Raw genomic sequence first — 22089 nt, 5'->3', positions numbered from 1 at the left:
TTCATTGGGAAATCAAACACACTTAGAACCATTATCCCTAGAAACAAAACAATGTAAAACAAGACAGATTAACAGCAAAGAGTTTCAAAACAGTTGAAGTAGCCAGACCAGCTGTAGGTGCCCTAGTTACTTGTTAACGCTGTGAAGACTGTGAAAATGAAGCACATTTCTCAATATTTGGTTCTATCAATAACTTATTTTCTTTCCAAAAAAAAGAGCAAATGTGAAGAAAGTGTTTCTAATATAAACACCTAAAGCCACATTTCTTTAAAGATTTATTTATTTTTATTGGAAAAGCAGATTTACACAGACAAGGAGAGACAAAGAGAAAGATTTTCTGGCCACTGGTTCACTCCCCAAGTGACTGCAATGGCTAGAGCTGCGCCAATCCAAAGCCAAGAACCAGGAGCCTCCTCTGAGTCTCCCACACAGGTGCAGGGTCCCAAGGCTTTGGGCCATCCTTGACTGCTTTCCCAGGCCACAAAGCAGGGAGCTAGATGAGAAGTGGGACCACCAGGACACGAACCAGTGCCCATATGAGATCCTGGCACATGCAACGTGAGGTCTTTAGCCACTAAGCTACCACACAGGGCCTGAGCCATACGTCTTGCAAAGGTTGTATTAACTCTAATGTTCCAACCTTAGCACCACAGTACATCCAGAAAACATTTTAAATTCCAGGTTAGGTACCTGGACAAAAGTGCCTATTCTAAAGCAGAACACTAAAGAAATAAAAATTACCCAGGAGGAGATATCTGGTGAGTGGATCCAGTCTGAATTTTGGGGGTGCAACTCAAGTGATGCTGGGTTTTGCCAGCAGACAGGTGGTATTCCAGGACAGAAGATGGAATCATCATTTACTGCATAACTGTTTGAAAAGGTAAACGCTCACTGTAGACTAATAATCCACAATGCAAATCTGAGACAACAGATTAACCCGCACATGCAGTCATCGAAGCGCTGCGTTCTCGGGCAGACACTGGGCAGGGTCCAACTCCGCAAGCACGAGGTGCGAGACCCGGGTGGGGCTGCTTCATTCTGGACAGGAAGACACGAAGGGGCAAGAGTTTTACCCCAGGCGGTAATTCTTGCGGAAACTCAAACCTAACAGAGCAGGCACTGAGGTCCTAAGCCCCGTCACCCAGTCACTCGGTGCCTACGTTCAGTACGGGATTGGGTCCAGCTTCGTGAACACCTCGTCAGTGTTACAGCCTACGGGAGAGGGGAGCCACTAGGTGATGAGTACAGATTGAGGCAGGGAAAGAAGTCCTGGAAAAACCACAATTCCAAAGCACAAAAAGCAAAGATCTGAGACAGCAACAGATATCAGAAATCAGAAAGGGCATTATTTCCAACCTAACTCAAATGGAAGAGTTATGGGAAAATGGATAAAAAATAGGACCCGGCACGATGACCTAGTGGCTAAACCCTCACCTTGCATCTGCCAAGATCCCATATGCATGGCAATTCATGTCCCAGCTGCTCCACTTCCCATCCAGCTCCCTGCTTGTGGCCTGGGAAAGCAGTCAAGAACGCCCCAAAGCCTTGTCACCCTGCACCCACATGGGAGACCTGGAATTCCTGGCTCCTGGCTTCCGATCAGTTCAGCTCTGTCCATTGCAGCCACTTGAGAAGTGAATTAGCAGATAGATCATTCTGTCTTTCCTTGTCTCTGTAAATCTGCCTTTCCAATAAAAAAATAAATCTTTTTAAAGTGAATAAAAAGATGTTTAAATTTCTCTAGGAAGTGAAAAAGAGTACAGTAGTCAAAATGGGTGATTAGGAAACAACAGATAAAACAGTAGATGCGGAAAGTCGAGGATTGGAAATATTGGGGATAAAAAAATGTACTTAGTGAAAAAACAGTTTCTGAAGCTTGAATAAACTTAACAGAAAATGTCAGAGAAATAAGAGTCCCTGGGGTCTGGAATAAGAACGTGAAGGATGTGTCAGCAAATGAAGTCCCCACTCTGCTGAGCTGTCCGTCCAGTTAAGGGCGTGATTCTTCACGCATCTTCCTGGGAAGGTATACAAGTGGCCAACGTGGACAACTTTGTCCAACTAAGAGAAGGGAAAAAAAGTGGCTGAAGCTTAAACAAATTAGGAAAGATTTTCACGGAGGTATGAATTGTATACCAAACTGAAAATAGCTACAAGGAGAAAGAAGAACACAGTTGGGGAAGTTCATTTTAATGTGAGAAGTTGGTGGGAATTGCACTTAAATTGATTCAAAAAGCAGAGAGAAAGAGCTCACACATCCAATGCCTCATTTCCCAAATACCAGAACTGCCCCAGCTGAAGAGGGAACCTGAAGTCTGTGTTCCCATGTGGATGGCGAGGATCTAAGTATTTGAAGCCTCGCCTGCTGTATTCCAGGAAGCTGCAATAAGAAGTACAGCCAGGCCCAGGTACTGCAACTTGGGTTCTGGGTGTCCCCGCCAGCACTTTAACCGCCACATCAAGTGTCCATCACAAACAGGTTCAAATTTGGACATTTGTGCTGCAAGGGTTGTGACTGCAGGAGATACCGTCTTCTTGGACCAAGGTGGCAGACTGCCACTAATGATGCTGGCTGAGATAGAACCTCAGGGAACATATGCACTTTCAGCCCTGCCCCTGATCGGGTAGGAGTGCTCCCCTAAACCCCTGATGGGGCGGAGTGCTCCCCTAAGCCCCCGATCGGGGCAGAGTGCTCCCCTAAACCCCCGATCGGGGCGGAGTGCTCCCCTAAGCCCCGGAAGGGAGAGCATCGTTCTCGCACCGCTTTGGGCAGTCAGCAACCAGCAGGAAGGAAGCGCCACCTCAGTAAGGTGAGCAGAGATCACCATGGCCCCACAAGGTGCCGTGACATTTACCGAGGGGATAAGAACCACAGCCCTTCTGAGTCTGGCCTAGACGGCGGGTGGGAAGCAGGACACCCAGGCAGGTATCTGAAGAACAACCCTGATCTCACGCTTTCCAAGCGCCCTCACTCACCCCGCCGAGGCAGGACCCTGCAGGGAAAAGCCTCTGCTCTCTGCATGGATGGAGGAGATGCAGAAGCCTGAGAGAGGAACTCCTGCCTCCTGAGCAAGCCCCGTGCACCATCACTGTGGGACCTCTGTGAGTGCATGAGGAGTCCCGGGATGCAGCTCAGTGTCTGGGCAGTAGCTGTGTCTAGATCAGATGGACAAGGCTCCCGAGCGCCTGCAGAGGGTCACCACAGAGGAGGCCACGCCAAGACGGAGGAGCACACAGACCTTCTTGCGCTTCATGCATCTGTGGGTGAGGTGTGCAGGCGCTGTGGGCTCACCTCGGGTGTCTGGTTTGTCTTTGCAGAAAAGGGATGAAGCTGTGATTATGCCAGCAAACAAAGTCGTACCCTGCCCTGTGGACGCTAGCTACACCATGCCGAATGAGGGTGCCTTGCTTCACCCTTGCACACGGTCAGAGCTCCCCGGCTCCACCCAGCACATACCAAGAGACACCTGCTGAAGGAACAGACACTACTCTAAGCCACAGAGGCGTATTTATCAGAAGAGAAACCCAGCAAGTGTTTCCACAAATGCCTAGGAATGAACATACAAACTAGAGAACGTGAGAAAGGAGAACGTGTGATTTCCCCAAAAGAAACACAAAAATATTTCAGTATTAGAATGTGAAGACGAGACTGATGAAAGGCCTGAAGGAGAATTCAAAAGAACAAGCCTAGGATTACCAAAAAATACAGAGAGACAGATACATGAGTTAAAGAAATCCAACCATAGCAGGCACAGGAAATTCTGATGGGAGACAGATGTTGAAGAGAAATACAACGATCAAATAAAATGCTGGAAATGACAAATTGAATGTTTCAAAGAATACAGTGTAAACCCTCAACCACACACACAGTGAAGCAGAAAAAACTGACGCCTGAGCTTGAAGACAGAGCTTCAGAAACAGCACCAAAAGGAAAGGGGCCAAGGTGGAAAAACTGGAAACAGAGCTCAAATGACCAAACTGGGTCCCGGCACTTTCTGAGGGAAAGGAAAGCGAGAACAGACTGAAAGATCTAATCAGGGAAATAGCAGAAAGCTATCCCAACTCGGAGAAAGGCAGGGACAGCACAGTACAGGAAGCACATAAAACTCCTAACACAAATGATGGGAAAATATCCTCACGGCAACACGTTACACTCAAACGTGAAGGAATTTGTTCCCATTACTCCAACAAAGCAAATGATGCCACATACAGTTAAATATCAGTAACAACTGAGTGGAAAAGGTCTAAACATTTCAATTAAAAGATACAGTCTGGGTTCCGGTGCAGTAGCCTAGTGGCTAAGTCCTCACCTTGCATGCATCAGGATCCTACATGGGCATCAGCTCTAATCCCAGCGGCCCTGCTTCGCATGCAGCTCCCTGTTTGTGGCCTGGGAAGCAGTCAAGGGCAGCACAGAGCCATGGGACCCTGCACTCGCGTGGGAGACCTGGAAGAGGCTCTGAGCTCCTGGCTTTGGGACAGCCAGGAGTTGCTCCATATTCATGATTAGAAGGGGCCATTGTGGCCCCTTGGAGAATGAACCAGCCGACACAAGATGTTCCTCTTTGTCTCTTCTTTCTGTATATCTAACTTTCCAATAAAACATCTTTAAAATAAATCTGTAAAAAGTTACAGACTAAATAGACTGAAAAACAACGCCCTCCTACTCACAGCTTACACCTCGCCAACAGGCGGAGACACGAAAATTGAAAAGAGGAAAAAAATATCCCATGCTAACAAAACTCCAAAACGAGCAGGAGTAGGCATTCTAACGTCGAACAAAACAGACTTTGATGTAAAAAACTAATAAAACAGACAAACAGCATTTTATTTTCCACATAACACTGAATGTGGAGACACGGAGGCATCTTCCCCGAGATCCGGAACAAGAGGAAGATATCATCCTCATCATTACTATTAGACAAGAAATAAAGAAACCGAATTAACAAAAGTCATAGAGGAGGAAATCAAACCATCCCTGTTTGCAGATAACACAATGTTACGCCAGAAGATTCCACTAAGACGTTACTGGAATTCTCAAGATATTTGGCAAGCTTTCAGGATAAGAAGTCAAACCACAAGATTCAGTAGCTCTATATACACAAACAACGCCATGGACGAGAAGGAACTGTAAAATCAATCTCACTTGCAATGGCTACAAAAAAAAATCAAATGCCTTGGAATAAATATAACCAAAGTTATGAAAGACATCTACAGCAAAAATTTTACGACATTAAGGAAAAAATAGAAGAAACCACAAACATATAGAAATATATTCCATGTTCATGATGATAAGAATTAATATCACTAAAATGTCCACATACCCAAAGCATTTAACAGATTCACTCTGATCCCAACAGGACCCAAATATGAGACAATCACAGATCTCATATCTGCAAAAATCAATTAAAATCCAGATGGAATCATAACAGACCCTAAATAATTAAAGCAATTCTAAGCAACGACGTTTTGGTTGGTGGCATCACATAGCTGAATTCAAGACATATTATAAGACTGTTATCCTGAAAACTGCTTGATATCGGCATAAGAATATCACATCAACCAATGGACCACGGCAGACACTCCTGGAATTAATCCAGCTAGAGAAAATTATGCACTACAGTCAACTAATCTTTGACAAACTTCCTGAAATCACTTCCTGGAGAATGACAGTCTACAACAGATGGCTTTGGGAAAATTAGACCTTGCATGCAGAAGCATGAAACAAGATTCTCACCTGAAGCATTATGCAAAAAATCAGATTACAGTGAATCAGGGATCTAAATCTAAGACATGGTACCACACACTACTAAAGACACTGTGGAAAGACTGCAACACATTGCACAAAGGCTTGTTTGATAAGACTCCAGTGGTGCAGGCAATAAGTGGGGAGAAAATAGATAAATGGGACTGAATCAAGCAAAGAAGCTTCTGTACAGCAAAGGAAACACTCAACAAAGTAAAAAAGCAGTTAACAGAACGTCGGCAATTATCTGATAAAGAATTAATATCCCACACCTGAGAATTTACACAAAGGAAATAAAATTAGCGTGTGGATTTTCTGTGTCCATGTTTGCAGTGGCTCAACTCACAAGGATTAAGTTACTGAATAAATGGCTATGTCCATCAACTGTTTACTGGATAAAAAAATGATGGTATATGTGCATGATGGAATATTACTCAGTTGTGAAAAAGAATAAACTGCTTTTCACTGCAAAATGAATGCAAATGGTGTTCATTATACTTTATGAAAATAAGCCAGTCCCAAATATACATATATATATATATTTTACATGGTTTGTAGTAGCCAATATAAAAGTGCAAAAATAATACATATGAAAAAATTGACACTTTGAAATTTCCCCTTTTGAATTAATTAGTTAGTTTTATGATACAGTTCCAAACCCAACTTTGGGTTCTAAGCATCCCTAAGTCCTTTCAGAATTTGCAAAGCTTCAAGATAGATTCAGAACCATCACTTTCTCTCAAATTGTTGTGTCTGGGGGTAAAATTTAAAAGAAATTCAATACTGCAACACAAAATGCAACTTGTCTAGCTCTTGATATTTGGGCACAAGAATGAAGGTTGTAAAGTAGAGAGAAAGAAGCAGCGTTTGTCCAGCTGCCTGGTACCGGTCACTTCTCTGTGCTGTGGCTGCCATCCTGTCACGACCACACAGCTGCCCACAGGTCTGTGCTACCGGTCACTTCTCAGATGAATAGGCTAAAGCCCAAAGAGGCAAACACTCATCCACAAACAGCTACTACCTAAGTGGCACAGCACATTCCAAACTGAGACCTAGCAGCCTGGGTTACAATGCTGGGCATACAAGAGATGCAAACCCAGGTCTACACGCTCCAGGTCGCTTCGGTCCAAACTCGCTCCACAGTGCGGCCACTTTGGATGGAGATCCAATACTTAGTCTTACGCGCTGCTCTGCAACTGTCCACAGCCTCGACGCTTCAGTTTTCTGTGAGTCGCAGGTAACTCTCCTGCAAAAGGGGCAGATGAGCCACCTGCCCTGCCTTGCCCACAGGACTGTCCTGAAAACAAAGAGATCTGCTTCATCCACAAGTACTTGGTAAGCACGAAAAACATTATCAGTGTCTCCCAAAGTTCCTGCCAGGGCTTTCCTTGGGCTGTTCTCATCAGCTTTCAGAAGGAGCCCAGGCAGTCAACTCTGACAGTCTGGCAGAGTGGCCATCTGTATAGATGTTAGTTTTATAAACCATTAAGTACAACAGCAAATGTAAAGCAGGCGACTCCTGCCCAGATACAAAACGCAGGGTCTGTGGGAAACATCCCAATATGTGCTGTAAGTGGTTACATCGGGCATTATGTGGCAAGATGGTGCATTACTGTCCCTGCCACAGGTCTCCCGGCAGCAGGTACAGCTGGACAGAACCACAAGTGTCCCCTCAGTGTGGGACCAAAGTCCCCACAGCCCAGTCCTCCTGTCGATTCTCCCGAGACAGTGTCAGTGCAGCTGCCACAGCTGCCCCTTTCTGCTCTTTAGCTTGGAGATCAGCAGAACCGCTTCATTGCTGCCCTTGCAGTGTCCCAGCAGCGCTGGCTTGTTCCATGTGACACCTCAGTCCCTTTTCCTGTCATCATCTAAGGTGATGTCTGGAATATGAACATAGTAACCCCAAAAAGTGTTCATGAAAACAAAGAGTTGGAGAGTGGGCTGGGGCAGTGGGGAGGGAAGGAGAAGAGCAAACAAAAGTCCATAACGAAAAATAAAATTGCCCTAAGTAGCTCTCGACGTTTGTGTGACAGTAAATGAGATCATGTTAGGCAAGAAAGGCTCTATCACATGTGAACAACTGCTGCTGGCGGTGCTCTACTCTCTCGTGGGACGCTCCTAATCCAACTGGCCAGGGGTAACAGCAATTGCTACGGCTCTGAGTTCCTGTCTCGGTCATTCTGTTCAGACTTGCACCCGCTGTCCCACCCCACTGGGCATCCAGCTGACCACCCTGAGGCAGCTGCGGTCAGTTATGACAGGACTGTCGCTACCTTAGTTCCCTGGGGCTGCTGTAACACAACACAACTGCATTTCAGCACAGGTTTTCAGATGTCAACAGAGGAAGCTCAGGAGCCTCCGACCACAGCAAACGCCTGCGTGAGGAAAGTGCTTGCAAGTGCAGGTGACGCACACCGAGGGTAAACGGAACTCCCACAAAGTCCTAATCACCTGGGCGGGCATCCCTTCACCCAGGAAACACAGATCTATCTTGCAAGGTGGGAAGGACCAGCTGAGACACACCAAGAGCCAGGCCTGACCTCTCCACTCAGAGGACATTCAGAGAACACTGTCCTCCTTCAGCCCTCTCATGAAGGAGCTATGTGCTTGTCTTTGAGAACAGCCATAACTATGTGGTACTGCAGTGCCTCCTGCTTCACCAGCTGACACTCCGGGGGCTTTGCATGATGCCACTCTGTGACGAACGAGGAAAGGAGGAAGCTGTGTGCAGATGAGAAACCTCTCAGCCGCAACTGATGAGCTCAAGTTCACTGGTTTTCCTCCTTAAGAATCAACTCCTTGAATGGAAGAGGGGATAAACAAGCTAAGAAATAGCATTTACTTTGTTTGGACCTTATTTTAAAACAATAACATAAAATTAACTAAAAGGTAAAATTAAAATGAAGGAAATTAAAAAAGAAACTAAAAAGTAAAACAAGTCATACCCAGAAGTTGTGCTGTGTGGACTGGTTCCCTAAGACTGGTCGCTAAGCATCCAGATACACAAAGCAAGCCTCAGTTACCACATTCTCTGATAACACACAGCTAACAGGACCTGGCATGGTGTCCCAGCGACTAAGTCCTTGCCTTACACCCACCGGGATCCCATATGCTCTATGTGTCCCAGCTGCTCATGTCCCAGCTGCTCCAGTTCCCTTTCATCTCCCTGCCTGGGTCCTGGGAAAGCAGTCGAGGGTGGCCCACAGCCTTGTAACCCTGCACCCATGTGGGAGACCTGGAAGAAGCTCCTGGCTCCTGGCTTTGGATCGGCTCAGCCCTGGCCATTGCAACCACCTGGGGAGTGAACCAGTGGACAGAGATCTTTCTCTCTGTCTCTCCTTCCTCTGTAAGTATGACTTGCCAATAAAAATAAATAAACCTTAAAACACACACACTCAACTAACAGAGAGCAGGCCTACTGATCAAACTAGCTTTAATTAGAAGTGAGATTTATTACCTTTTGACAAATAAAGTCTTTTTTGAGCACTCAACACACAAACCATGGCATTCTGTTTGTAATCTGACTTATCCAGACATACAGTGACCTGTTACATTCTTCCACAGGCCTTCAATAAGTCTTCCATGCCACTCAATAATTCCTGTCTCATTTTTCCCTGTTTGTCTCTTTCCAAACATTTGGAGATATATTAGGCTGCTCATTGTTCATGACGCACTAATAGAAAGAGCTTGCAGATTGTGTAGAATTCAAACCAACTCCCAAAGAGGTCCAACTACTGCGACTACATGCATAATAACGGTGTTTCTTCCAAGGACAGCCTGCTACATTCCACTAGCTTTATTTTGAGGGGAAAGAGGGGGCATTTTTGCCTTTGAAGAGTACTAATTTGATTGCTCATGCTTTATCTCAAAAACCATAGTGAGTTGAGAAGAGTTTATGAAAGTTCATGAGATTAAAGCAAGAAATATCTTGATAAAGTTCATACTATTAAAATAAATTTTAGAAATGGATGTAACTGAGTACTCTTGCTATAACAAACATTTACTTTTTTGGAATATTTGTTTTTCTTCAAAATGAAGACAGATATATACAGTTTACATTAGACAAGACTTTCCAGGAATTTTTCTCCAACTGAAGACTCTTCAGAGTCATAATTCATACTTCCTTCTGGTCTCTGTTGTTCTGCAGTGACCCAGATATTCTTGTACCTTTAAGTATTTTGGATACTTTTTTGTAGACAAGATAGTTTTTACATTATTTAAATAGTAAACAGATGAGAAAAGATGTACATATTTCCCATTTACAAGTTCAAGGTGCTTTCCAATCAATTCAGAAGCACAGCCAGGGATTCACTACCCAAGACAACAGTCACTTTATGAACCACAATCACTTTTAACCGCATGAATATTAGGGAAATCGCTATGATAACCAACGTGCAATTGCAAGCTGTGAGAAATTCAGGGAAGGGTTTGCTTCCAAAATGCTAAACTATCATCTGTTTACCATCTTTTCAAACCTTTTAATAGTAGAAGTGTCCAGCCATGGGATTAGGGCAAAAGGAGACCCGTGCAGTGTGGCAGCTGTGCGGAGTGCCCCAGCCAGGCCAGACCCAATGCTGGGGACTCAGGCCAAAGTCATTGCCACCGGGCGGTGACTGAATCCTAGCCTTTGGGCAGCCATTGCACCAAGTGGTGGTGCCAGGCTCTGCGTACTGGCCACCCAGCAGTGAGCTCTGGGGTTTTTAGGATACGTAATTGCTGCCTAAGGACATCCATGGATAAGGCCAGTGTGAATGTGGGTGAGGGATGAATTCTAGATGATTCCCAGCAATGGGGTCACAGAACTTTCTGGCAAGTATAGGGACTGGCAAGTATAGTGGTTTGGAGGGGAGAGTCCATAAGATCTATTTGGGCCAGACTGATTCACCAGCCAAATTAGGAATCCTGAGGTGGGCTGTTAGCATAGAGCATCACTGACTGCCACACACCAGTCCATACCAAAGCTATGGATGGGGGTCTAACAGGCAGGGCTAAGTACCATTTCTTGACTGGGTGGTGAAATAGTGGACTGGTCACATTTGGCAGGGTCAAGACACTAACCAGCACACGAGAGAACTTGGTCCGGGGGTAGACTTTGTGGGGGAAGTATGGGCCCAACCCTGTGGAATACAAGCCCAACTGGTTAGCTCGCAAGCTGGGTGCTGATGGGCTGAGCTAGGTGTGAGCTGGCTAGATTCACCTGCCATCACTTACTGGTAAAGAAATTGACAAGTCTGGGCAGGTCAAGGCAGCAGGACCTGAATATGCATCCTAAAATGGGATGTGGGGTGGGTGGGCCGAGCTGCAACTGGAAAGGGGCAGACCAGGTAGGGTCAAGCAAACCTCAACTCACTAGAAAGAACAGAAATCAGGATGGAGCACAGGCCATGATGATCTAGGTTCTTACACTGACTGGTCTGCATGAGCCAGGAATACTAGGCCACAGCATCAAAGGCAAAGGCTGAGATAGGTGAGGGGCTATGCCAAGCTGGGTCAGAGCAACCACTGGCACGCGCACAATCTAGGGCTGGGAATAGGCTGGGTCGGCAACTGTGAGAGTACACCCTTGCTGGGTTGGGGTTTCCACAGGAGAGTGGGGAGCCGGAGTAGGGGCTGCATTCTGGTCTGGATATGGCTGCAATCTCCCTCGGCACAAGTGTGAACTGCAGCTGGGTACACCTAACCAGGCTAGACACCAGCACCATCTGGTGCTCTGGAGAACCTGGGTAGATGTAGGATGGACTAGGCTGGGTCCCTGCCCCTACTGAGCCATGTGTGAGCTGTGTCTGGGTATGGACGAGCCTTGGCTAAAATATCCAACAATAAGAAATGGAAGTGATTGAAGGACAGCAAGGAAAGGGCACTGTTCCTACCAGGACAGGAGGTGGACTAAATACGGCTGGCTAATGGATCCATCTGTATATAAAAAATCTGGCAAAGGGAGAGGTTCTGATGGAGAAGCTTGGGAAACTCCTCTATCAGGACACAGTCCCTGCAGGTAAGCACAAGAACCATGATAGGCAGGGAGCAACCCAGACCAGGCCAGAGAAAGATACCCACTGGCATACATTTGGCATAGGTTGGGGGCACACCAGATTGAACTAGTTCACATCACCCACTGGCGAATCTGAGCACCAGAATAGAGTGTGGGTTGGGCCAGGTTCAGTTGTGACAAAAATCAGTGCATATTACTGAATGCCAAGGTGAGGTGAGCCATACCAGATGTGGCCACAGCACCTAAACAGCACATGTGAGAACCAGGAAGGGACGGGGCAAAGCCGGCAGGGGGAATCTGGGCTCCCCTGCTGGACAGCCACTCCACTGCATCTTGGAGACTCAGAAAAACAAGAACAAAACAATCCCCCAGTGAGCAGGAGGTGAGGAATAACGATGATCTGAGCAGAAATAGGTGAAAATGAAATTCAGAAAAAGAAAGCAAAACAGAAGGTTGGTTTACTTTAAGATAAATGAAATTGATAAGTCTCTAGCCAGACTAAAGCAGAAAAGAGAAGACTCAAAGGAATAAGACTGGAAATTAAAAAGGAGACATTACAACCAACACCACTGAACTACAAAGGATGTGAAGAGCAACACGCCCATAAAGTGGAAAATCTCAAGGACACAGATAAATTTCTGGATTCCTACCACCAACTAGGATTAGATCAGGAGGATACAGACCCAGAACAACCAGTGAGGCTGAAGCAGTAACCAAGATTCTTCCACCAAGGAAAAACTAAGTAACTGGTGCTCCAAAGAGGAACTACCTCTACTCCTCAGACTATTGTAAGATATTCAGCAGGAAAGAGCTTTATCGAACCCTTTGCATGAGGCCAGAATTATTTTGAAAACCAAACCAAACACATGACCTGAAAACAAACTGCAGACCTATAGATGCAAAGACTCTCAGCCAGTTACTATCAAATAGAATCCAAAAACATACCAAAAAATCACATATCAAGATCAAATAGGATTTATCCCAGAAATGCAAGGGTGGTTCAACATCTGCAAATCAAGAAACATCATAATCACATCAGTAGATTAACAACCAAAATCATACTGTCATCTCAATAGAGGCAGAAAATGCATTTAATATGGATCATTATTAAAAAAAAAAAAACTGTAGGCCCAGCACAGTACCTTAGTGGTTTAAATCCTCACCTCACATGTGTTTCCCATCCAGCTCCCTGCTTGTGGCCTGGGAAAGCAGTGCAGGATGGCCCAAAGCCTTGGGACCCTGCACCCATGTGGGAGACCAGGAGGAAGCTCCTGCTCCTGGCTTTGGATTGGCTCATCCCCAACCATTGCAACTACTTGGGAAGTAAACCAGTAGATGGAAGATTTTTGTCTCTCCTTGTCTCTGTAAATCTGCCTTTCCAATAAAAATTACTAAATCTTTAAAAATTAAATAAATGAATAAAAATAAACAATAAAATCCCTCCACAAATTAAACATAAAAGAACGTTCATCATAATTACAAAAATATATACAAACCAATAACCATAATCATAGGGAATGGGGGGAAATCTGAGATCATTTTCTCTCAGTTCTGGAGCAAGACAAGGACGTCCAATGTCACGACTGCCATCCAACACAGTACTGAAAGCACTGTCACCAGTACCATACAACACAGTACAACTGCCATCCAACACAGTACTGAAAGCACTGTCACCAGTACCATACAACACAGTAATGAAAGCACTGTCACCAGTACCATACAACACAGTAATGAAAGCACTGTCACCAGTACCATACAACACAGTACTGAAAGCACTGTCACCAGTACCATACAACACAGTACTGAAAGCACTGTCACCAGTACCATACAACACAGTAATGAAAGCACTGTCACCAGTACCATACAACACAGTAATGAAAGCACTGTCACCAGTACCATACAACACAGTACTGAAAGTACTGTCACCAGTACCATCCAACACAGTACTGAAAATACTGAAAGCTACAGCAAGTGCAACTGGGGAGAAAAAATATAGGATTTTCAAACTGGAAAAGAGGAAGTCAAATCATCCATGTTTACAGATGACAGGATGTTGTACGTGGAGAAATCAAAATACTCCACCATGAGCTGTTAAAATTGATAAGACTGATAAGCCAATTCAGTAAAATGTCAGGTTACAAAATAAACACAGCAAAATACAGCTTTTTTCTTTGCTAACAATGAACTCACAGACAGAGAAATTCTATTTACAATAGCCACAAAAACAATCAAACAATAAGAAATAAATTTAACTGAAGAAATTAAAAATCTCTGTAATGAACATGGAACTTTAATGAAAGAAATCACCATGGACATCAAAAACAGAAAGATATCCCTCGCTCATGGATTGGAAGAACCCCTATCAATAAAATATCTATGCTACTTAGAGCAATGTACATTTTAATGTAACCCATATCAAACCCCAATGACACTTTTTACATAATTAGAAAAAGCAATCCTAAAATTTATATAGAATCCCAAAAGACCGAGAATAAGCAAAGTAATTCTGCAAGAAAGGTCAAGCTGGAGGCATCACAATGTTTGACTCATACTGCAGTGCTGTAATAATTACACAGCATGGAACCAGCACAAACACTAACACACAGATCAACCAGGGCAGGGGGAAACCCAGAGATTAAACCAGCTATCTACAGTCAAATAGTTTTTGACACAAATGCTCAGACCATACAGTTGGAATAACAATAATCACTTCTAAAAAAATGATGCTGGCCAAGCTGAATATTTATATGTACAAGAATGAATTTGGATCCCTTTCACCATACCTAAACAACAACTCCAAATGGATCAAAGACACAAATTTGAGACTGTGAAGTTGTTGGAAGAAAATGTGGGGAAGTACTCCAATGCATTGGTCTAGGAGATGACTTCTTGGATAAGACCCAAGCGTCCATTATCAGATGAATGGGTAAAGAAAATGTAGATTTTCACAATGGAATATTATTTGACTATGAAAAACAATAAATTTTACCAGTTGCAGCAAAATGGACTCAACTGGAAGACATCCTATTGAGTGAAATAAGCCAGACTCAGACAAATATCACATGTTCTTCTTTCTATATGGAAGCTAAAATTTTTTAAGCAATCAAAAAGTAAGAAATAAATGTCTATTTATAATTATGTCAGTGCAGATATAGTTTTACAAAACCATATTTTATGCTTTTGTCAGACCACTGGTTAGGAATGCTATGCTACTAGGGCTGGCACAATGTCTCAAGTCGCTAGTCCAGCACCCATTAGCACCAACATCCCATGGGGACGCTAGTTTGTGTCCCATCTGCTCCACTTCCCAAACAGATCCCTGCTTGAGGGCTGGGAAAGCAACAGCGACTGCCCAAAGCCATGAGATCCTGCATCTACGTGGGAGACGAAGAGGTGCTTCCTGGCTCCTGGCTTCCACTCGGCTCAGCTCCAGCCACTGCGGCCACGTGGGGAGTGAACCAGCAGACAGAAGATCTTTCTCTGTCTCTCCTTTCTGTAAACCTGCCTCTCCAATAAAAATTATAAATCTTAAAAAAAAAGAATGTTATGCTACTGCAGTTTTAATGACTTGTAATTTCTTTATAATTTACTATATATAAGTGAAATGATCCTTTTTGTTCAATTATTGTTTGTGGCCATTGTCTCTATTCCCATTAAACTAAGGTCTTTTCACTTTTTACTTGTTAAATTTCTTATCTAGTCAAGTATTAAGCCTTTTACTGTGGTGTAAATCTAAAACACGTTATTTCAAAACTTTTTTTTAATGGAGAGGGAGAGCCTGGGAGAAAGGGGAGAGAGGAGGCAACTGTCATTATTTTATTAGAATTGTTTATAATTGGTTAAATATTAATTAGGAATCAAAATTCTTTTAAGTTTAAAAGATTCCCAGGACTCTAAATTCTTTAGGGATGGAGTTAAAATAGTTCATCATTTACAATGGTATGTTGGAGCTGGCAGGGCTTACAGGGAGAAATTGTGTGTTTACATTCATATCTTAATTCTACTTTTGCTAACTTTTTGAAGTCCCCACACATGATAACAGTCTGAAACTGTCACAACCTGATACAGGATGAAAGCTCGTGTTCCATGAGAGGAACCAGGACTTGGAAGAACAGATTTATTTTCTTGTTTTTCATCTGCCAAAATTTCCCAGAGTTCTGCTATTCAGAACCTCTGCTTCATTCTCAATGTCTTTCCTGACTATAAGATATTCCTAAACACAAACCTGTAAGAGGAAACGTGACTACGAGGAAGGGTAGGCTGGAGACTGAGCCAGGAATTACAACAAGATCCACATCTTCCACCAGGTGGCAGCGGCCCAAGGACTCCACCCATCACTGCTGTCTCCCAGAGTGCTTTGACAGTCAGGAGCCAAAGCTGGGAGTCGAACTTGGATACTTTGATGTGAGATGTGAACACCTTAACTCCTAGGCTGAATACAAGCTCCGCAGGAACAACATTCTGAAAAGCTTCAAGTCGCTGACAAAATCAAAGATAAAACTGGCGATCTCCAAAGCACCAGACACTCAGCCAAGGAAGCTACAACTGAAACACTGTGTTTCAAATCCAGTGCCAGGAACCATGACCCTTCCCAGACGGGAAAGCACCAACTGAGCAGCGCCTGGACAGACAGAAGCACACGCAGTCACAGACACAAAGCCAGACTTTGCTTACGTGTATTAAAGCAAGCTCAGCACAGATCGGTCAGGCCACAAAGTACTCAGATTTCATCCTAAGGCTGTTATTTCACACAATGATTTCTTTCCCCTGAAGTTTCATAGACACAGTTTCAAAGAGAAGGAATAGGAAAGGAGAGAGGAAGAAGAGCAATAGAAACACTGTTATTGTAAATGTATACTGTCAAAGTGTGCTCCATTGTACAAATGCTTTACTTTCCTCCTCTTTGGGGTGGGGGCAGGTGCAGCATCTCTAAGTAAGAATCGTAACAAATCAAACACTGGTGCTTTGGCATCAGTGAAGCAAATGAGTTAGCAGGGATGCGTTCGCCTGTTTCCTTCACTTCCACAAGCTCGGCATCTTTCTGGGAGAAGGAAGACCCTGACCCTTACAGCTGAGTTTCTGTTGGGCCTGGGGCATATCCCATAGGACAGATCTGTGACTGACCCTGCGCCTCATGTGGACAGAGTGTGCTGTGAGCAGGGACAGTGTGTAAACACCTGCCATCCTCAGGAGCCATCCCCTAAGCCTCACCTTCAAGCTGCTCAGCCAGGAGATGGTGCCTCTGCCCTCCCTTCCACACAGACATCAGAAGCCACTCTTAAGAGTCTCTGCCATGCCTGCTGCCCTTCACTGTTTCAAAATCACCTTGTTGGGAAGGCCCAGGGAGCCTGCAGGGGCCCTACCCTGCGTCAGGAAACAGAGTGTCCTGCAGCAGTGGGCAAGGTGCTCCCAGGTTCACAAACGTTGCTGGATGTGCTCTAAGCTCTTGGGCCTCCCTGAATTCCAGTTCCCTTTTTTGCGTGTACAAAGGTCCTTGAGCCCCTGGTCTTTAAATCCTAGTCTGAGACTCTGCTTGCCAGACACACAGACCTGGCTGCTGGCTTCAGCGTCTTGAGCTCCACTCTCCCCACACAGGAATCTTCACGTGACGCCATTGCTATGGAAACAAGTGAGACACAGTGGGGACTATCATTAGATGTTCATCGCTGTCATTTCCATGGATGTCTTCGCTATTGTGAGGAGGAGGAGGAAGACAGTACTGATGATGATTAAAAACTCAAATAATTGAGGGATAAGAAGAAGGAAAAACTCCCTCAACCTGGCGTCTGGGCCTAGAGAGGGCTCAGCAAACACTGGCCGTCCTGACGTCCATGTCTCAGCCTTGGCTTCACTGCCCTGTGGCCTCCCTGCCCCCAGCTGTCCAGAGGCCAGCACTGCCACAGAGATCCCCTACTTCTCTTCAGGAGGGCCCCTGTCTCATGAACGCAGAGCCAGGCGGAAGAGGCAGGCCCCTGTCTAGTAAGGAGCAAAATGGCATCTCTGTCCGGGCAAGTTAATTCAACTCAGACCCTCCCTGAAGCTCCTGCCTCGTGCACACAAGCCTTCAGTCTGTGCCTGGCACATCCTGTGCCCCCTTTACCAGCTCTGCATTCCCCTATCCCTTGCACCTGCCCTTGCTCTCAGGTCGAGGGTCCCCAGCCTCCAGGACCTCTGGCTCCCAGGCCTCCCACAATCCCTGTGGCTTTGAAATACGAGGACATATACTGTGTCCTCTGAGCCCCTCCCACAGTCCCTCCCACTTAGTGCACTCCTGCATGCCCCATTACGAAAACGCCCACCATTGCTGGAGACATCCAAGCAGAATGCAATCACGCAAGGCAAGGACAACTCAGGTGCCGGCTAAAACGCAAGGGCGAAGTGTTGCCTATCAGAAAGCTGGCACTCTGCCCACTCTCATTCTGTAGGGGACCTCTCCCTGGGACCGAACTGCAGCAGTGTCAGCCATCACAAGGTCAGCTGCTGCCCCACGCCGACTGCTCCAGGTACCAGCAGAGCCCCTTCAGGAGTGACTTCCTTTAGTCCTCCAAATCCAGAGGCCAGACGGAGAGACCTGCAGAGGACGTTACCACAGTGGATACTACTTAGACACAACTCCAGGGAGACTGGCAGTCTGCAGCAAGGCCTTGGTCACTTCCCCACAGGTACACAAAGGCAGTGACAGAGCCGTGATCTGGAGGGAGAGAGCTAAACTGCCTGGCGTTGAATATCAAGCAACTGGGGGACACCAGGCAAATTGAGTGTAGGCACAGTGACCTGCAACACGCTGCACAGCTCAAGGGCAGCTCGGCAAACACAGGGAGCCAGGAGGGATCAGTGCTGCTGCGAATCTATCCAACTGCCAGCCCTTGGAAATACACACTGTGCCCTGTCAAGTCAGCCATGGCCACGTGATGTGCTCTGAGCAATGCACAGCTCAGGCAGGAACAGCGCCCATGTCCTTTAGAAACAGACACCCACCCCACCCCCATCTCAATCCCTGACCTGGTCCACATGGCCAAGGATGTTCCAGGGTCCCTGCCCATCATAGAGGGCCTCATGGATATGCAGGAGATGTGCCTCAAGAACCAGGTTGCCAGCTCTGATGACCTGGTGGTTGCTAACAAGAGAGCTGTAGGCCTTTTGGGCATACGAGCAGCTGCACCTGACTCCTTTCTGGACCCAGCATGGAAGGTTTGGGAGACAGGCAGGGCACTGGAAACCAGCAGCAGGGCACTGTGAGCAGGCCATGCTACAGCAAAGAACAGACGTCATGGCAGTGAAGTGGTGACCTGCAAGAAACTCCACAACTGCTCTTCCTGTGGCAGCCAGGCTTCCGGGTGTGGGGCCACAGGGCTCCCCAGGCCTGCAGCTGGGTTCTGGGTCAAGACATGTTAAAGGTCTCCAGTGAACCAGCAGGTGGAAGGTCTGAGTCCGTAATGCTGTCTTCAGGTAAATATAAAAATGGGGGAGGGGAGAACACTTTTACAGCTAAATTAATTGGAAACTTCGTAGTCATGTCCAAGAACAAAGGTATTACTACACAGAAGTTAACGTCACCACGCGTTGCCGTCACTGGCTGTTCATGGGCCCTCCTCAGCTCAGTCCAGTCATTTGTCATTCTCTCCTCTATGGATGGCAGCTGTGTGGCCCCAATCTCCTTAGCCAAGAAAACGGAGCTGCAAATCAACCTGCATCACATCCTCCCTGCCAGGGGCTTGCCAAGGTCAGTTAAGGCGATGGAAATCAAACAACATCTAACTGAACTGAACAGTCAAACTGAATGGAACCCAACCACTACGTTGTCTGTAAGGCTTCCGTTTCTGAAACTAAGTGAGTACATCTAAATTTCCCTCTTCTTGAAAACACAGGAGAAAGATTTTAAGACACTGGAATAGGTAAAGATAAGACCTCAAAAGTGCAGGAAACAAAGCCAAAATAGATCAATTGGATGACTTCGAACTAAGAAGCTTCTGCACAGCAAAGACAGTCGAGTGCAAAGAAGCAGCCTCAGAACTGCAGAAAGCATTGGTTAACTGCACATCTGACAAGGTGTCAATAACCACAATGTGCAAACAGCTCGATTCATTAACACAAAGCAAATAGTCTAACTTGAACAAGGGCAGCACTGGAAGACAGTGGTGACAGGGAGCAGTTTGGCTCCTGGTTCCTGCACGGGCGACCTGGACTGAGCTCCAGGTTCCTGCCTTCACCTATCTCCACAGCTCAGCAGGCATTTGGGGAGTGAAACAGTGAGTGCAAGGAATCATATTCTCTGTGTTTCAAATAAAATCATAAAACATAAAATATATGTGTGTATGTATACACATGCATACATAAGGGGGCAATTGGACCAGACAAACATTTTTCAAAAGAAGACACACAAGTGGCCAACAGGTACATGAGAAGATGCCCAGCATCACTAAATTTGAAGGAAACACAGATCAAAACCACAGTGAGATACCAGCTCAGCACAGTTAGATGGGCTATGCTCAAAGGAGCAGGGTTACGGAGAACAGGAGATCCTAACACACTGCTGGTGAGAGAATAAACCAGCATGGCCATTGTGTACAAAAAAAAGAAGAAAAAAAAGGTTTCTCAACAAATTTAACAAAGAACCATGAAGAAATCCAGGAATCCCACTCCTGGATATAGCGAAGCCAAAGGAAGCGAAATCAGCTGTCAACAAGACAACTGCGCCCCGTATTCACTGAAGCAGTATACACAACAGCCAAGAAATGGAAAAATCAAAATGTCCATCAACCACTGGATGCATTAAGAAAATATGACCAGTGTTATTCAACCATTAAAAAAAAAAAAAGATGAAATGCTATCATTTGCAACAAGAGAGAAAGAAATAGAGGTCATTATGATCAATAAAATAGGCCAAAGACAAAAATACAGAGGCCACACAATCTCATTCATGTGTGGAATTCAAAAAGTATAAATAAATAAACAAATAGAAAACAAAATCAGAGCGGGCTTTGGTACAGAGCGGAGCGATGGTCGTCAGAGGCTAGGACGGTGGAGGGCAGAGAGTCAACAAGAAGTGAGTCTTACGTAAGAGAAGTCATTTGTTCCATGATAGGTGACTGCAGGTAAAAATAATGTACTATATATGCCTTAAGAATTAGAAGAAGCAACTTTAAATGTTTCTACCACAAGGAAGTGATATCTGAGAGGCAGACAGGTCTACCCCGACGTGAACGTCACACAGTGTATGCACATGTCAAAGCATCACATGGCATCCCTTAACATGCATATACTGAAGCACCCTCAGTCTCTACCTCTGCGGGCTATTGCCATCTCTCTTCTATAGCGTGCTCATTTCCATCATTCTTTCTAGGCTGTTTTCTCTACTAACTCTCATGTCCTTTTTAGAAGGTATGAAGGTAATAAATATTAAATAAATAAAAGCATAACAAGTGTCTGAATTATATTAAAACCACGGAGTGGGAAAAGCTGTGCCATAAACCCAAATGCTGGAATCAGTTCCAGAATTTCTTCATATCCTGTGAACTGAAGCTGGTAGATTGGCTCAACTGGTTAACCCTCCACTTCCAAGTGTAGCACCCCACAAGGGCACTGACCTGTGTTCCAGCTGCCCCACTTCCCATCCAGCTCCCTGCATGTGGCCTGGGAAAACGGAAGTGGATGACCAAATGGCTTGAGACCCTACAAGAACAGAAGAGCATGGTTCAACCCCATGTGGGATACCCAGAAAAGTTCTCAGCTCCTGGCTTCAGATCAGCTTAACTTCAGCCGCTGTGGCCATTTGGGGCATCAACCAGTGAACGGAAGGTCTTTCTCTCTGTCTCTCCTTGCTCTTTAAATCTACCTTTCCAAAAAAACTCTTTTTCAACAATGAAAATACATAAACTAAGTATACATATTAGGAAACATTGATTTAAGATTTAAAAAGAAAATCATTTTTAAAAATATTAGTTATCCCCTCCAATGACAATAAATGAATGATTTCTAAACAGAAACCATACTCCCATGTTAGCAGGCATCCTAAACACTTATCCAAGGAACTCATCAGCTGAGGAGAGGAACAGAAAAGGAGGGAAGGAGACAGCTGTTGATACGAATCCACACTGTGCTCCTTGGAGATAAATCTGGAAAAGTGCCCTAATCTGCAGACACAATTTCAGCACTTCTTGTGCCCAGGCTCAACGATGCCACTTGCACTTCTTGATTTCTGCCCCACAGAGAGGCCTACTTTGTATGGGCCCGTCCTTGGAGAGGATGAAGGCTTGTGTCTCCTCCTGCCAGGACTATCCACACGTGATTTCACGCTAAGGCCTCTACTCTGAAGTTAGCCGGCTATTTCATCCCAAAGATCTGAACCGCA

The sequence above is a fragment of the Ochotona curzoniae genome, unplaced genomic scaffold (genome assembly GCF_017591425.1).
Source record: "Ochotona curzoniae isolate NIBS_2020 unplaced genomic scaffold, NIBS_Ocur_1.0 contig_883, whole genome shotgun sequence".
NCBI classification, from domain to species: Eukaryota; Metazoa; Chordata; class Mammalia; order Lagomorpha; family Ochotonidae; genus Ochotona; species Ochotona curzoniae.
The sequence above is the reverse complement of the archived record's forward strand: the minus strand, read 5'-3'. Positions refer to the sequence as shown.